This window comes from Pipistrellus kuhlii, unplaced genomic scaffold, assembly GCF_014108245.1.
Source record: "Pipistrellus kuhlii isolate mPipKuh1 unplaced genomic scaffold, mPipKuh1.p scaffold_m20_p_45, whole genome shotgun sequence".
NCBI lineage: Eukaryota > Metazoa > Chordata > Mammalia > Chiroptera > Vespertilionidae > Pipistrellus > Pipistrellus kuhlii.
In genome coordinates this window covers 2,082,384-2,100,888 of record NW_023425546.1, presented here as the reverse complement: position 1 = coordinate 2,100,888, position 18,505 = coordinate 2,082,384, and positions in this window count along the sequence as shown.

The following is an 18,505-nucleotide window of genomic DNA, read 5'->3' as shown; positions in this document are numbered from 1 at the left end:
AATCCTAATTAGTAGTGATATACTTTTATTTATCTATTGTAAGATGTGATTTTTAAAAAATATTTCTGCATTTATCTTTATGAAGACTATTGGTCTGCAATTTCCAATTTTATTATACTGGCCTGTACTTAATTGTCCAATTTTGTATTCTCTCTTTTTTTATTTTCTGGAAGAATTATGTAAGATAAGTGCTATTTCTTGATAGGAATCAGCACTGATGCCACTTGAATATGAAACTACCCCTGTGGGAAGGCTAGATAATGAATTGAATTGCTCTGATATTTAGATTTTTTGTTTCATCTGTATCAGTTTTATTTTTCAATAATTATTTTTCATTTCATTTAAAATCTGACCTACTTACCCATGTTTCCCCAAAAATAAGACATCCTCCGAAAATAAGACCTAGCGAATGGAAAGATAAGACATCCCCTGAAAATAAGACATAGTGCCGCTTTGGAAGAAAAAATTAATATAAGACACTGTCTTATTTTTGGGGAAACAGGGTATTTTTTTTTAATTTTATTGATTATGGTATCATCCCCCCATTCACATCCCAAACCCCTCCCCACATATGCCCCCACCACCCTGTTGTCCATGGCCACTGGCTAGGCCCATATGCATGCACACAAGTCCTTTTGTTGATCTCTTCCTCTTTCCCCCCACCCTCCCCTACTTTCCCTCTGAGGTTTGAGAATCTGATCACTACTTCTCTTTCTCTGGGTCTGTTTTTGTTCATCAGCTTATGTTTTTCATTATTTCCTCTAGATGTGTGAGATCATTTGATCTAAGAAATACCCTTGTAAGAACCAAAACTGAGACAAGCCACAATGGTTATGCTGAGAGGTAAATGAATCAGTCTGTAGTGAGTTCCTTTCTGGACAGGTTTAGCCTAAAATCTTTTTTTTCTGTGAAGCCTTACCTGATTGTCTTACTTGATATCTTCAAAGGGATGGAATTGTGCCATACTTTGTGTGTATAATTTGTACTTCTCACCTTCCTTCCAGGTTATTTGTCCCCATGTCTCTCCCTATACTAACTAAAGGGCTCTTGAGTTCAATGATTACATCCTATATGTCTCTGAGTCTTTGTCTCCATGTATGGTACTTATCACATAGCAGATACCCCCCAGGCTTACAGACACGTAAGTTCCTCAGACATGTTAAGTTCCTCAGTAGATTAGGAGCACCTTTTGAAAAAAAAATGGCAAGACTTGTCAATGCTCATATCTATATCATACTAGTTACCCAGTGAACAAAATTTGTCCACATTAAAAGGGAATTAATTAGCAGAAGTATTTTAAAATTACTATTTGCCCTTTCTCTATAATAAAAATGTCAGAGATGAGAGAAAATTAGTAAAATGTATATGAAAATCCTCCTCCTGTCAGCGTCTGGGGTATGTCACAGGAACCAGAGTCAAGTCCCTGCACGTCCATGTGCATCTCGAAATGGCACGAGACCCGGCCCCACCGGCCCCACCGGCCCCACCGGCCCCACCGGCCCCACCGGCCCCACCGCCATTGGGCTTGATCCAGACCTGGCAGGTCCTACCCCCATCAAGCCCTGCCAGGTGGGTAGTGTGGCTCAGGTCACCTGGTCTGGCACTGGGGTGTGGGGCATGCCTTGAGGTCCCCTGTCAAGCGCTGCCAGGCCAGGGGAGTGGCCTCAGATCCTACAGCCCAGCGCCAGGGCATAGGGTGTGGCCTGAGGTCCCCCATCCAGCCCTGTGAGGTTGGGGTATGGCCTGAGGCCCCCTGCCTCAGCCCAGCTCCACACAGCCTCAGGTCGCTACTAATTGCTTATTAAGGCTCATTATGGAAAATTGGTCTCTGCCATGGGCACAGCCACCTTGTAATGGTGTGATGGTCAATTTGCATATTCCCTCTTTATTAGATAGGATATTTAGAATAATTTTTAGAACTGTTAAATTAAATATACTTGCTTGCTGAACTGTTCAGAAAAATCAGTATTCAATGAACTAAGAGAAGAGCAGTTGATTAATATTGGGAAAGCATCCATCACCAAAGGAAGAGAAGTAAGTGAACTAACTTTATTGAGTGCTTACTGTATGTCAGACTCTGTGATAAACAGTTTATATTTTTTACCTCAAAGTAATTATACATAGAAGATATTATCCCCATTTTACAGGTCAAGAAACTGAGGTTCAGAAAAGTTAAGCACTTTGCCTAAGTCCACAAATTTATTAAGTGAGAGACCTAGGTTTCACATTCAAGTCTGAATGATCTCATTTTTCATTTCTTGGTTTCAATTGCACTTTAGCCCATTTGGTTTTCTATAAGATGCTTCATGAATTTCCCCATCACCTTTAGACTTTAACAGAATAGAATATTCTGTGGTTCCCCTAATTGATATTTGGAATCATTGTAAGCTTTGAAAAAACTCCAAAGTATTCCCTGGTTACTTGTTCTGCCTACAGCATAAATTTTAGAAGTAGCATAGAAGTTCCAAAGAAGACTTATCTCAAACTATGCTGCACAACTCCATGGCATTTGATATCAGATGCCAACATTCTGAATGTGGCTAATTGGGGACATCATTGGTTCCTGAATTCATACCTAAAGAGCATAAAGGAAATTAAGAGTTCAAAGCCATGATAACTCAAGCAATCTCCATGGCTTGGCATGAAAGAAGAGGATCTCTCAGTGATGTCATCTTTACACTAGATGCCCAATGCATGAAATTTGTGCACAGGTAAGGTCCCTAGGCCTGGCCTGCAATCAGGGCCATCTTCCCCAGCTACCGGCAGCAGCACCCCCTCTCCCACCACCCACTCTCAGTTTCCCATTTGCCATCAGGTGATCAGAGCCAGCCCAATCCCACTGCCAGTTGCCCTCAGTGTGTGGGGTGACCAGCAGGGAAGATGCCTTGGCCTGGTGCTGCCAGCGACCGTCACCACCAACTCCCTGGTTCCCCATTCCCTATCAGGCAATCAGGGTCTGTGGGCATCTGCCTCTTGGTGGTCAGTGCACATCATAGCAACTGGTCATTCCACCATTCAGTTGATTTGCATGTTACCCTTTTATTATTTTTATGTATGTTCCACATTAGTTCAGTTTAGAAAATCCTGTGGGCTAATTTATGCAAGACACAGTCCTTCTTCTCACAGTCCTTCTTTGACCCCAGATTCATGAAACACCAGATTCAATTCACATAACCTCTCTGCTACTATTAGCTACGAAGTTTCTACTTTCAGTCACTTTTCTCCTTTCCTCTCTCAACACTACAGTACTCTACAAGTCACCTAAATCTGGGTTGCATATAATAACCAGATTTTCCCCAATTATAAATGTGAATAATGTACCATTTTACTAATTCAATTCATTTTAGCCAAAAAACTGGAAGGGAAGATACATATTTCTGTGGCTCCAGCCCATCAATTAAAGCAAGATGCTTCTGAGGTCTTCCCAATGTAAAAAATAAAAATAAAATAATAGCCGAAGCCGGTTTGGCTCAGTGGTAGAGCATCGGTCTGCAGACTGAAAGGTCCCAGGTTCGATTCCGGTCAAGGGCATGTACCTTGGTTGCGGGCACATCCCCGGTAGGGGGTGTGCAAGAGGCAGCTGGTCAATGTTTCTCTCTCATGAACGTTTCTAGCTCTCTATCTCTCTCCCTTTCTCTGTTAAAAATCAATAAAATATATTTATATTTTTAAAAAATAAAATAATATATATGTAGTATTTGTTTATTTATTTGTTAACTTGCCACTTCTACAGGGAAATTGTTTGCAACACATCATTGAGGAGACAGTCAAACAGTTCACACTGATCATTCCATGGTCTGCCATGACTAGGGTGATACTTTCAGGTATCATAAGAATAAGACAAAGTAGCTGGATCAATCCTTTCTTGAAATGTGAGTGTCTGTTGGAATAACTCCCTTAGGCACTCAGGTTCTTTCTGTCTAAAGAATGAAGTACTCTTATGCAGGTCACATTAGAGGGGGAAAAAAATCAAAAGAACATGTCTGCCTTTTAAGTGTCTACCAGGGCTGACCAGCAGACCCTGAGAAATGTATGAGTGATTACTTTGACACATGGTTCTGTGAAAGAGAGGGCTAAGGGACTGCTTGGCTAGAGAAACCAAACAGTCCCATTCACTTGCCTCCTTAGGCTTTTATTATAACAACAGCTTGAGCTAAAATTAACTGTTAGATGCTATCAGCAGGGTAAGCATCCTTGAGAAGACACATGCATCTGCAGTGTCCTTTAAGCAAGGACGTTTGAAGACTAAGCATAAAGATTCCAGCAAATACCCGGGTGCTCACACATATGCAGACTTGCTTCCCTACAAATGTCAGAGATCAATATGGATATCTTCTCACTTTTGGCAGTAGTTACAACTTCTTTATGGTTTGAGTATCAAACTTTAGAAAGAAGGAATTTGGTTGAGACTTAACATCCTATATAATAAAAGAGTAATATGCAAATTAACCATCACCCTGCTACACCCACAAGCCACGTCCACCAGCGAATCAGAGCAAGTAGCAAATTAACCTAGCCAAGATGGCTGTGGCCACAGAGAAAGCAGGAGGGAGGTTTGGGTTTCCCAGGCCATAGAGGAAGCCAAGCTTTCCACAAACTCTGGCCAGTCCAGGCCTTCACTTTTAAGGCTACAAAGTTTCAATTATAGAAGGTAAACAAATCCCCTGCCACCATGGAGCAAGCAGAAGGCTTGGCTCTGCTCCAGGCTACAAATTTTCAATTGTAGAAGATAAATAAACTCCAGATACCAGGGCCTCTGCTTGGGTAACCAGGGAGTGTGGCCAGCCTGTAAACCACCACAGGCCCCTCACCCAGGCCGCCCCATGCCCCAAGAGAATCCCCAACCTGATCCGGGACACCCTCAGGGCACACCAGCTGGCCCCCACCCGAGTAACCAGGCCTCCATCCTATCTAATAAAAGAGTAATATGCAGATTGACCATCACTTCAACACACAAGATGGCTGCCCTCATGTGGTCAAAGATCCTGCCCCTATATGGACACAAGATGGCCACCAGAACATGACCAGTAGGGGGGCCAGTTGGGAGGGACCAGGCCTGCAAGGGAGGGCATTTGGGGAAGACCAGGCCTGCAGGAAAGGATAGTTGTGGGGGTGGGCAGGCCTGCAGGAAACGGCAGTTGGGGGCACAAGGCCTGAAGGGGAGGGCAGTTAGGGGTGAACAGCCTGGCAGAGGAGGGAAGTTAGGAGCAAACAGGCTGACAGGAGAGCAGTTATACATCAATCAGGCTGGCAGGGGAGTGATTAGGGGGTGATCAGGCTGGCAGGCAAAAGTTGTTAGGAGCAATCAGGAGGGCAGACAGGCGAGCAGTTGGGAACTAGCAGTCTTAAGTTGTGATTGGGCCTAAATGGGCAGTAGGAAATCCCTTGCGGGGTCCCAGATTGAAGAGGGTGCAGGCTGGGCTGAGGGACACCCCCGGCCCCCTGTGCATATATCTCGTGCACAGGGCCTCTAGTTAATGAATATTGTTTATTGTGCAAACCTGGATAGATGGTATTCTAAATCAAGAGAAAAGAGAAAAAGATTGAATAAATCCATGCCCCCCCAAAGTGTTTTGGCTGAAAACTTTTTACAATATATTTTTATTGGCTTCAGAGAGAGAGATTAGATGAGAGAGATGAGAAAGAATCATTGCTTGACTGCCTCCTATACTGGGGATTGAGCCTGCAATCCAAGCATGCACCCTGGCCGGGAATCAAGTCCTGATTGGGAATCAAACCTGGGACCCTTCATCCCACAGGCCGATGCTCTATTCACTGAGCCAAACAGGCTAGGACTTAGTTGAAAATTTTTTTAGTAATCCCTTAACATCAAGGAAAATGCAAAGAATAGTAAAAGTTGGAAATAGTAGGCATTGGAGCAAGACAAAAATATGCTTGTCTTTTACTTAGCACTGTGCTTAGGCAATGCACAGTTCCTATAAGAGCTGTCTGGTAAAAACTTGTTGAATAAATGAATGAGTGATATTAGACCCTGACCTTCTTACAGGGTAGTTTCCAGCTGTGGTGGATTTGTGCTGCTGTGTCGGAGGATGTAGAAGGCCAGGAGGGCCTTCCTCGGGGATTCTAAGGCTGAGAGTGAGCTCTGAACAGCCTGGATGGGACCAGCTCTGCTTATCCAGAGACTGGGCGGACCCTTCTCACCTGCAGCTGGAGCACAGTTTGTTGCCAGTTTCAACAAAGGGCCTCTGTTGTCTCAGGAAACAGTATTTCCTCTTATGAGGTGCTATCTTGGCTTCTCTGCCAGGAGGGGGCTACTCTTGGAAATGAACTCCAGAAACTTTCTTTCCTATTTAACCAAAATACCCAGTCCACTGCCACATAATCCTCACACGGAGGGCCTAACAAGGAATGAGAGGCTGGTACAGCATGACATTAGGACAAATGTTCTCTGTTCTTCCTGCTGCACACACAGAGTGAACTTAATTTCAACAAGATGACTCCATTCTTAGGATGCCTTTCTAACCACTTTTACCCATAATGCCTCTAAATCACTGTCTTTGATTCAAATTATGCAGGGAAATAAGGAAATGAAAAAAGTGAAGCTGGTTTGTAAAAAGTAAAATGACATTTAATTAAAACTAAGCTTGCAAATTCATGGGGAAAATATATTTTGCTAGAAACAAACAAACAAAACCCTGTGATTAAGCTTCTGGGCAGCATCACTGTCCTTTTGCGGGTTTGAGTGTCTTTAATTTGTACATTGGCAATGCCGGTAGATATTTGTCATGTTGTTAACAATTGCTCTGCTAAATTACACGTTCAGCATTACGCATCCGGTTGGCCTTGTTTAGTCATGGGGTTCATTTTCTTTCTGTACTTTTGTTAAGCTTGTTTCTGAGTGGTGGTTTGTTCACACAAGCTTTCAATTTTAAGTTACACATCCATTTACCAGGCATTCTTATTTGCTTAAAGTGAAGAACCAGATTGTGATTGTGTTGTAAATGAGTCAATCTTTTCTTTTCATTTATAGGAAAAGCTGTGGATTCTAAAAACAGAGAACAGAAAGAAACAGAAATTCTATTACTCAGTTATTAGTATAAGTAGGGCTGTATCTATGGGCTAGGCCCAGGCGTCCTCAAACTTTTTAAAGTGGGGGCCAGATCACGGTCCCTCAGAGAGCTGGAGGGCCGGACTATATGAACTACTAATTCCTACTGTAACACCTCGGCTGTGCTCACTGCCCAAAAAACCTGGCGGGCCGGATCAGACTCCTCTGCGGACCGCATGTGGCCCACGGGCCGTAGTTTGAAGACGCCTGGTAGAGGGGGAGAAAAGAAAATAGAAAAGGTGTATTTAGAGTTTTTAACATTAAGCCACCCCAGTATCCATCTTCTCTGCTTCTTTTCTCTACCTTAATCCCACCTCTGCCATTCCAAAATCAAAGTTAAAGGCAGCTGGGAAGCAGAGAGGAGGCTTAGGTGATGCTTCACAATAACCTTAGCAGGTGGAGGCAGGAATACCGCCTGGAGAATCTCCTTTTTAAATTTCTGCAATGGACCCTAGTTGGTTCAGCTCAGTGGATAGAGCATCGGCCTGCAGACTTAAGGTTCCCAGGTTCAATTCTGGTCAAGGCACATGCCAGGTTGCAGACTCATTCACCAGTAGGAGATATGCAGGAATAGCTGATCAATGACTCTCTATCATCATTGTTGTTTCTATCTCTCTCTCTCCTTCTCCCCTCCTCTCTGAAATAAATAAAAATATAATAAAATTTCTAAAGATTCTGATCTTTATAAGTAAAGACTTTTCGGCATTTAAAGAACTTAACTTTGCCTTTTCAGGCAGGAAAATATAGTGAACAAATAAACATTTCCTATGTGTCTAAGCATTGAGTATCGACTCTCCTGGAAATATTGGAGCAGCTGTTGGCCAAAACGTGTTGGTAGTTTTCAAAGAAGACTGGCCAAGTCATGGAGGATGAGGAGGAGAGGTTTATGTATTCAGCATTTATGTGAAACTCATAATATACTAGTGAAGAAATCTGTTGCATAAAAACCTTTGGAAACGTATCATCTCTCTTTCTTTCCTTAACTACCTAGATACCTCAGCACAAGTTCCCTATTCTTCCAAAAAATTATTTTGGAAAATAAGAAAATCAACATGATCCTAAAAAGAAAAAAATCTTTTAATTTTTAATTTATTTTAATTTATTTATTTTTGTCCCAGCTGGTGTGGCTTAGATTGTTGAGCATCATGCTGTGCACCAAAAGGTCGTTGGTTCAATTCCTGGTCAGGGCACATGCCTTGGTTGAAGTTTCAATCCCCAGATCAGGGCATGCAGGAGGCAGCCACTTGAATGCTCCTCTCTCACATCAATGTTTCTCTTTCTCTCTCCCTCTCCCTTCATTTCTCTCTAAAAATAAATAAATAAAAATAAAGAACACGAAAAAATGAGCCCTGGCCAGTGGTGCTCAGTAGTTAGCATGTCAGCTTGCACACTGAAGGGTTTCAAGTTTGATTCCTGGTCATGGGCACTTATCTGGGCTTTGGGCTCACTTCCCACCTTCAGTCAGGGATCATGTGGGAGACAAAAGGATATTCTAAGACTCACACAGGAAGAAGAGATGTTGTAGAAAGATTTATTTCTGTAGAACCCAACCCTTGAGTTTCCAAGGTCCCATTTCCCTTTGTTCCTCCAAGGAAGAAGTGTAGCTGGGGCTTCAGCAGAGCTAGAATCAGAATTAGCATCCAGAGTTTCCTTTCCTTCTTGGAGTGAAGTTCAGCCCAGTACCAGGCTAGACTTTGTTGTGTCCTCCCCCTTCTGTCCCTCAGTCCATTGCATGTAAACTCCACAGGACTACCTGGCTATGGATGAAACACAAGGGCAAATACAAGGAAGCCAAGAGCAAGCCACAGGCTAAGAGTCACAAGAAAGTGAACTTCTTTATTTAGGGAATTATATATCACCAAAATATCACGGTGATATTTTGCATTGGCTCCACCCATTCTGGCCAGTCCAGTCCATGTTTCCTCAGACTTGACTGACAGGCAAGTACCTTCCCTACATCACCCCAACTTCACCAGGCATGTGTCCATCTCCCCTTTGTTGGGCACCTTCCTCCCATTGATTCTGCAGGGAATGGGCTGGTGATTCCCTTGGAAGTGTGAAATGGTGGTTTCCTGTTGTAGCTGTCTAAATGGCCATGCCTATAAGGTCTGGCCTCTGCCCCTTTCCTATGATTAATAACTAGCTAATCACAATGGTATCACTATGCATTATTTATGTGTGTTTCTCTCACCATCAACAATACAGAAGTTTTCAGCAATATAATTACAGCAGAGCTTATGAAAGTCAAGTTACGGGACTGCCCAATTCCACGGGGTTATGGCACCATATTCTCGTGGTCCTTGTTACGGTGGTTTCTTTATCAGATGACATAATTGAATCAGAGGCAGGATCCCTGGGGTCAGGCTGACTTCATCTTCACAGTGTGATCTGGAGTGAGTTCTTACCCTCCCTCTCATTTCCTATCTTGAATCAGATGAGTAATTCTTGCCCCTTTCTTTTGCCCAGGAATCTTGTCAGACTTTCTTTGTTCCATTCAAGAATCAGTCAGGCAATTTTGAAGACACATAAATGGGAATACCCTTTTCATGACCTAATTTCTATGATTAAATTAGGCCATCATTCTTAGACACATATTTTTCTTCTCTTATTTTGTATATTTAGACTCTAAATAGTTTTTAACATTACTTAATATATTCTACTATTATTTATTTTCTAAAGTCAAATTTCATCTATATTATAACTTTTAAGAAAATATTCTTATAAGAGCATATTTTCTAAACAGAGGGACTTTGCAATTATAGAATTTCCCTAAAGGAACTTAAGAGTTCATCTACTCTAATACTCTCACTTTATAAATGAAGAATGAGCTAATGATTTGAGAGGCAACAAGTTTTATCCAAGAAAGAACTAAGCAAGGAATTCATGCTTAACTTTCACTTTTGTATTTTTTACATTGGTTCATATGTCTTGGGATCACTAAAACCAGAAAAGGAACTTGAAGATCAAGTAAGCAGACCAGATAAGCATATGTAAGCTTAAGTTTCCCCAGGGTCAGAGTCCAACTTTATTCATAACTTGGCCAGCAGGTGGTCAGCATTGTCATGGAGGATGAAGGATTCATGGTTGTGAATCTTTTTCTTTGCTCCTTCATGTCCCACAAGACTCAGCCCAGAATCTGGATCTAATTGAACTTCTATTTTTTTCATATTTATTTTGAATGTGGTTGACACATATTTTATCTTATCATTCTTAAATTTTATCTTCAACTTGACTTACTTATTTAGATTAACATCTGCTGAGCATTTATTGTGTTTCAGTCATTGTTCAGGGGTCTGGAAATAAAGAACTGTATCTCAGTCTCTTCAGTGTGACACAATCCATCTTAGATATGTTTATAGGCTGTGAGCTCTGAGGAAAGGGAGATTGAGTCATAAGAAGATATCAGATTGGCTGAGAATTCTCTTGCCTTTTTTTCTCTTGTCTTTACTCCCCTTCCTTATTAGGGCAGAGAAATTAATTTTATACATTATTATTTTAAAGTGTAACTTCTCCCTTGTTTTAAACAGGAGAGAAGTAGTTATACAGTAAGTCCTCATTTAATGTTTTTGATGGGTTCAGCAACTTTAAACAAAATGATGTATAATGGCCAGGCCAGCGTGGCCTCGTGGCTGAACATTAACCCATGAACCAGGAGGTCACCAGATTGAATTCCAGTATCAGCATCTCATCGACGTTAAAACAAAATGACATTGAAGACATTGAGAACCTGCTGCACTTCCCTGTCTTTATAACCTAGATACTAACCAGTTCTCCATGAGTGCCCTGAGGAAAGCCAGCTTCCTGATACTTCAAACTATTCCTCCTATACCGTGGAGAGCAAGTCATTAGGGTCCAGAAATATATACACATATAGATTAGTTGGGGCAAAGATATTATTCACCAATAATGGTCTCCCATACTTTGGTTTTTGAACCTGTATTCTCTGTTTTTAACAAGACATCTACATGCAGACACCTAGATGTTTAATAAAAACACTCAAAGCACTGTTAGCATTTTAATCTTGTCTTATGTTTCCTATTGTTTTATATTTAGTTATTTTCCTCCTTTTTCACTTTAGAAATTTTCTCACTTTCCCATGAATTTAAAAATGTGGGTTTTTAGTCATTAAACTCATGGCAGGAGAGAAAAATTGTTATGCCCAGATTTTGTGAAAAATTGTTATGCTCGCTCTCTTCCACCATGCCGATGTCAGTGTAAGTGGGACAGAGCCCATGCTGGCATGGAACAGGCTTTCTGCTATTGCATCAGACTCAGCTCCTTGGTGGTCCTTGGGGTGTATAGGGTCTGTGGTGGGCACTGGCAGTGCATTGGAACAAGCTTATGGGTGGCTCCCTGGGTCTTAAAAGAGGGGAACCCATCTCAGTAGGGGGTACACCTGGCCCATAAGAGTGTGAAGGGCAGATACAGATCTCAGATTCTGATAAGCCTGGAAAGGGGGAATAGGGGAATTTCTAACTGTGCCTCTAAGCCCCTTAACAGAACACGGTGAAAAGTGTCCAAGCAGTCGCCTCCTTGTCTCTGCCACTGCTACTCAAAACAACCCCTGGAGGGGATGGACGCCAGGTGTTCCCACCGAGGCGTTTTTCCACTGGGAAAGGCACTTGCCTCCTGCTAGTAGGGGAACGGGTGATGCCCTGAATTTTCTGAAAAGCCCCCCTGCTTGAGGGTATTTCCATTAATATTACTGATTTTAAAACTATAACTTAAAAGTTGTCTGCTGGCTCCCTGGATTGATGTCTTCTTAGAGGTTACTGGTCCCATTGGCTCTGTCAAGACTGAATAGGCTGCCCCAGTGTCCACCAGGAAACTAACAGGTTTGCCTCTCACTTGTAAGGTTACCCTAGGAGCTTAATGGAAAGGAGCCCAGGTCCTGTCAGTCCTTTTCTCCAGCTAACTTGCCAGGATATTCTCTCTTTCTCTGTTATCCTTTCTCATCACATGTACATCCTTTACAAAAACCTTTATCAAATTAACTTTCAAACTTTCTTTCTATATCCTTCAAAAATACATAACATGCCCCAAATCTTATAGAAAAGGCAAAGGGAGGAGGGAGCAGGACCAGTACCTCAGGTTCCAAATATGAAATGGAAATGATGAAATGATATGAGAATATTTACTTCCCCTTCTCCTTTTTCTAAAGCATTATAACTGAAATAGCTTTAAGAAATCAGAAAGACAGAAAAATCTGGAAAGTTTCAAAGTGATTTTATGACCATAGTGAAAGATATTAGGAGTTTGACTGAAAACAGTGAAATCCGAATTGTAATCCAATCTCTTGTTATGATGAACCCTTAATGTGGATGGATAGTGAGTACTCTAGACAAGCCTTGATCTTCTCAAAAGCATTAATTTTGTTAGCAAAGATGTCTCTAGGAACTGTGGCATCAATAAGACTGGATCTGAGACCAAAGCACTCCTATCTTCCATAGCCCAACCCGCCCACACCCCTCTTTCCCTCACAACATGCAGGCTTCATAGCAGTTTCAAAAAACATATGAATGTCTCCAGACCAAGTTCTTGGACTGTGTCCATGGTTGTGTATCATCTCTACACTCTTGGCTTAGCTATCTCGATCTTCAAAAGTCCAGCAGTAGAAACATGCCTCTTTGCTTGCCAGCCTAACACTAACAACTCCATGGCAGGGAACCTGGACAGAAATAGGAATCAGTGTTTAGCTGACACACTTCAAACAAGAAGAATGTTGTTTATAATGCCAGGCCCAGTTCTCTTAGTGCCCAGGTAATGGGAATCTCACATTTTAGAAGGGCCTTGATTTTCTCTCTTTCTCTCCCACTTTTCCTCTTACTATATAGCACTGAAAGCTTTTCTCCATTACTTTCCTAGAATCCAAAGCTATTGAAATGAACTTTCTACAAATTGGTAAAGTCAGGCCCAAAGCAATGGACTATAGACTAGCTTTGCAGAGAGCTTCACAGACCATGAGAGCCCATCAGAGAAGTTAAAGCTAGAAGCCAAATTCCCTGAAACTCACCCAATGAGGGTTAAAGAGGCAATATATTTGTTTTACAGGTTCATAGCAAAATATTACATACACACACATACATACACACATACAGCACACATCCTAATATATAAAAACACAGGGTCTGTAACATCCAAAATAACTGAAGACTCAACTGACCAGAAGTCAATCCTGCAGTCAGTACTGGGTTGCAACTGCTGTGGGCATGACGACCCAGCACTGACTGGCAAGGGTCTGCAGATCAGGCCCAGAGAGCAGCCTGGAGAGAGAAGCAGGGTCTGATTTGTAGCTTCTGTTGCAGCTGTTGATAAGTCCTTGTCTCTCTCTTTCTCTCCAGGCCTGGTCAGCAGCTGCACCTCTCTTTCTCTCCAGATATCCACAGGGGCTGCTGATCAGCCATGCTTCTCTGATCAGACTTGGAATTAGGCCCAGATATGTTGACTGGCATAGAAACCAACCAATCAGAACCAAATATGGGTGAAGTGGGAGGAACCAATGGCTGCCTAAAAGGCAGAGCTTTTGACACTGGCATAGAAACCGACCAATCAGAACCAAATCTGGGTGAATTGTGAAGGCAGAACCTAAGGTGGGGGGGGGGGTGAGGAGGGGTTTTAAAGGCAACAGCTGTTTGGTGTAAGGTATAAGAAAGCAGTTCAATTTTTTAATGACCAGTTTAGCAGTATAGTGCATATGGCTGGCTATCAGTCCAGATATAGGGATTATTATCTGCCAAGAGCATCTCCTCCTGCTGAAAAGGCTCCCTCTCCCCATTTAAGCAATCCTATACTATATAATCTATCTATACTAATCAAAAGGTAATATGCTAATTAGATGAGGTCAACTGGCCATCTTCTGGATGTCTGATTTTCTTCCAGGCAAAGCCATGATGGTGGGGTCCAAGACAGACAGGGCAGTTAGGAGCAAGATCAGGCCAGCAGGGGAGGGCCATTAGGGGGAAGATCAGACCTGCAGGGAGGGCAGTTAGGGATGAGATCAGGCCAGCAGGGCAGGGCAGTTGGGGGCAACCAGGCTGGCAGAGGAGGGAAGTTAGGGGTGATCAGGCAGGCAGAGGCAGTTGGGGGTTAGATCAGGCCAGCAGGGAAAAGCAGTTGGGGGCTAGATCAGGCTGTCAGGGGAGGGCAGTTAGGGGTGATCAAACAGGCAGGCAGGTGAGTGGTTAGGAGCTAGAGGTCCCAGATTATGAAAAGGATGTGTCTCTGATTAGACAGGTGCAGGCTGGGCTGATGGACCCCCCCCCCCCCATGCAAGAATTTTGTGCAATGGGCCTCTATTCTATGTATAAAAGCCTAATGTGCATATATATCATATATACATGCTGAAGAGTTATCTCCCATGATTTGCTCTAGTATCTTAAAAGACTAAAGAAAGCAAACACACAGAAAAAAAGAAGAAAGAAGAAAGAAACACACAGAAAAAAGAAAGAAAGAAAGAAAGAAAGAAAGAAAGAAAGAAAGAAAGAAAGAAAGAAAGAAAGAGGGAGGGAGGGAGGGAAGGAGGGAGGGAGGAAAAGAGGGAGGGAGGGAGGAAGGGAGGGAGGGAGGATGGGAGGAAGGGCGGGAAGAAGGAAGGAAGAAAAGAAATTTTTTTCCCCTCTATTAGGCCAAAATCCAAGTATTTAGCCTGACACTTGGAGCTAGTGTGACTTGGGGTTTAAAATATACCGCACAACTCCTTTTGAGAACCCTTGAGCTACTGATTGACTGTCCAAAACACTGCTCAAAGTCTTCTCAATTTAGGAAAAGAGTTTTTGCTAACCAAACAGTGCATAAGTAAGCTTTGTATTGCTCCTCTTCCTGTGAAGAGTAGTAAGGAACAGTTCTGTCAATCAATGAGGGACTCTTGCTGAGGGAATTTAGATTGTTCACATCTAAGGGATGTTTGAAGTTCATGGACTGGAGGAAGTGGGCTATGGGTACCCATCCAGCCCTTCCTGAAGAGATGCTGCCAGCCTCAAAAATGCATCTATAGAAACTGTTATGGATGGATATGATGAACATTACCTGAGCCTACTGAAGACAGTCACAGATTTGTCTTCAAATCCAATGGTGTTGAAATTCCAAATGTGCAAAAACACTTGTCTGAGGACTGGGTGAACACCATCACTCTCCCCTTCCCCTTCCCTATTCAGAGACAGGAGTTGCTCACATGAAGACTAGAGTAGAAGCCTGCCAACAATGCTATATACACATATTTAAATAGTCATTCTTCAGGCAAAATAAGAAATGGTCTAATATTTTTCCAGATTACATATTATAAAACCCTGGAGTCTTTAGTTCACATTTCATGAACCATTTCTAGCTTCTCAACAGCTTTCTCTGAAATGAGGTCATCTAAGCCAGGTCGGGTATTCCGCTCTGAACTCACCCACATGCTCTCAAAGATCTCCACCCCTGCTCATGGCCCAGAGAACCCTTCACAGCCCTGTCACCCAGACACTTCATCACCGATCGCACCTCCTCATGCACAGAGCAGTAAGACTTCAGACAGCCTGTGCCAGCTCCACACAGGACATGGAGCATGAGTTAACCATAGCAATTTGCTATATTTCAGAAGCACATTAAACATAGCTCTAAGTGGGCCTCAGCCAAAATACAGCTTAGGAAACAAAGTAAGGCTGCGATTCACCATTTATTAAATTCTACTTTTATGGGGCATTTTATTAAGCATTATTCTAAGGATTATTTCTTTACTTTATTTTTATTGTATACACTATTACAAATTTCCATTTTCCCCCTTTACCCACCTTCACACCCCCCCCAGATCTCTCTAAAAGTTAAGATCAAAACCACATTAGCATAAAATTGTATTTAAAACTTCTGCTCTGTGCCAGGTTGAGCTATATACTCAGAATGCAAAAGGGACCATGCCATACCCTTGCTTCACTCACCTTAGAGTCTGGCAGTGGAGACAGCATAGGATGTAGGCAGTGCCATACCTCAGCATTGCCTTCTGTCCTCTAGCTAAGGAGACTGCCTGTCTAGCACAGTGCCTGGCATACAGTCAAGCACTTAATCAATATTTACTGGATGAAATGAGAGAAATGAATAAATGTTAAGATAGAGTAAGTATAGGGCCCTTTGGAAAATACATAGAAGGATAAACTAAACTGGTTTGAAGGAGTAACTGCAGAAAGTGTGTTACACTGAGATGGGGTCAAAAGCCTCAGGGTGCAAAGAAAAGGCCATGCTGATGGACATAAGCCCAGGTTTAAGTTCTAGCAGGCCCTCCTGAGCAGTACAGCTCTCAAGGTGCTGACCCTTATGCTCTGCATTTTCAAAACACAGATGATGGCTTTGAAGGCCGTTTTGGAGGCTAACGGGAATGTTTGTTATGGCTAAGTGTCTGTGACCAAGAAGAACCTCAATGAAAGGCTGTCAGAGAAGTTTCAGAAAACAGCATTGCACATTAAAGCGATAAATACTAAGTAGTAAGATTAAGAACACAAGTATTCTGAGGGTTGGATACTGATAATAAGCTGAAGGTCCTTGTGGAAATACAGGATAGGTGTGATGGTAGCTCTTAGCCTATAAGCCTGCAATGAAATACTTCATAGTCATAAAAAAGAAGGCAATCTTACCCTGTGAGACAGCATGGACAGACCTGGAGATTCCTTTGCTTAGCAGAATAAGCCTGTCAGAGAAAGACAAGTACCAAATGGTCTCTCTTTTATGTGGAATCTAATGAACTCAATAAAATGCTGAACATAATAGCAACAAAGGCATGGAAGCACGGAAGAGAATGATGGGTCTCAGAGGGGAGGGGAGACTGCATGAAAGAAGGTGAAGGAATTGGTTGAAGGCATATATGCATAACCATGATACAGACAGCCATGTGTGAAAGCCAGGGAGATGCCAGGCAGGGGGAAGTGGGCAAAGGGTGAAGAGAGGCAGATGCTTTGTGAGCATTTGTCTTCCTCTTCCAGGCCATCCTGAAGGTCTTCACATTCACTTTTAACTGCAGATCCATATGGCCTGACACTGCTCACAGCATTGGAAACAACCTTTCAGATACCAGGTAAACTTAGTGTATTGTGTGGTAAAGGCTTGATATGGACTAAATGTGAGATGTGTGTGTGAGTGAGTGAGTGTGTGTGTGTGTGTGTGTGTGTGTGTGTTTGTGTGTGTATACACATATCCTTATATAATAAAAGGCTAATATGCAAATAGACTGAATGGTGGAACAACTGGTCGCTATGATGCACACTGAACACAAGAGGGCAGACACTCAACACAGGAGCTGTCCTCTGATGGTTAGTGTGCTCCCACAACCTGGGCTCACAGCTGGCGAGCTCAGTGTTGGTGATGGGGCAACACTAAGGATGTCCAACTGTTGGCTTAGGTCTGAACATCCCCCGAGGGCACTGGGACTGCAAGAAGGTGCAGGCCGGGCTGAGGGACCCCCTCCAAGTGCATGAATTTTGTGCACCAGGCCTCTCTAGTATATACATAAAAACACAAATTTTTCTCTCTAAGTTCTTGCAATAATCAGCTTCTGCTGCTTAAATCCTAAACATCTATAACTACACCAGACTCCTTTCTTCTGTTCTTCCTTCTGCTCCTGTATATCAGACTATTTTGTGCTGCATTCATATAATTAGGTCAGTACACACACACCGCTGCTCTCCACTGGCTTCAGCTCTTACCAGGTAAGCTTTGGGCAATGCCCTGAGATGAATTTTCAGACATGTTAACGTGGGCAGAGAGGGCTGGGAGTGGGAGATGTTGGCAGAAGACTTTGGGGTTTGCGGTCCATACCATGAGATAGAACTATATTTTTATGTGGCAAGAAAGTCAACTAAAAGTGAGAGGAGATGGTGGTAGCCACAGATGAAAGAAACGGTCAAACCTGAAAACATTTTATCATAAAAGTTTGGAGAAGAAAGAGCATATGTTACAATGACAAGGGGAGAGAAGAACTTGCTTGGGCCTTTGAACCCAGAGCAGGAGCCGGGCCCAGGCAGGACAGCGATAGGCCTGGGGAGGACGCTTGGGATGAAGGCTTGCTCCACGCAGCCTGTGGAGCAGGTGCAGGGGCGAGTCTGCACAGTCTGGGCCTGCAGGGACTGGGGCTGGAGAACACCAAGGCCTTCGTAGTTCTGAGAGGGGGTAGCAAACACTGGACTGCGGCTCAGAAGCCTGGGTTAAGGTGAATTTTGGAAAAAATGTTATCTTTGCTTCCTAACTTTTAAAACACAATGGCTTCCAATCACGGCACAAATATGTGTCCTGCACACTCTCTTCAGCGGTCTGGCTGGGGCACCTGCAGGCTGACTAGTGGGATCTTCCCCTCTCCTGCTCCAGGGATGCCATGAATTTGGCTGAATGCAGCATCTTTGTGATTCCCATCTCCCAGACTCCTGGGCTTCATCCCCAGGACAACCCTGCTTTGAAAGAAAAAAATGTTCAAGGTTT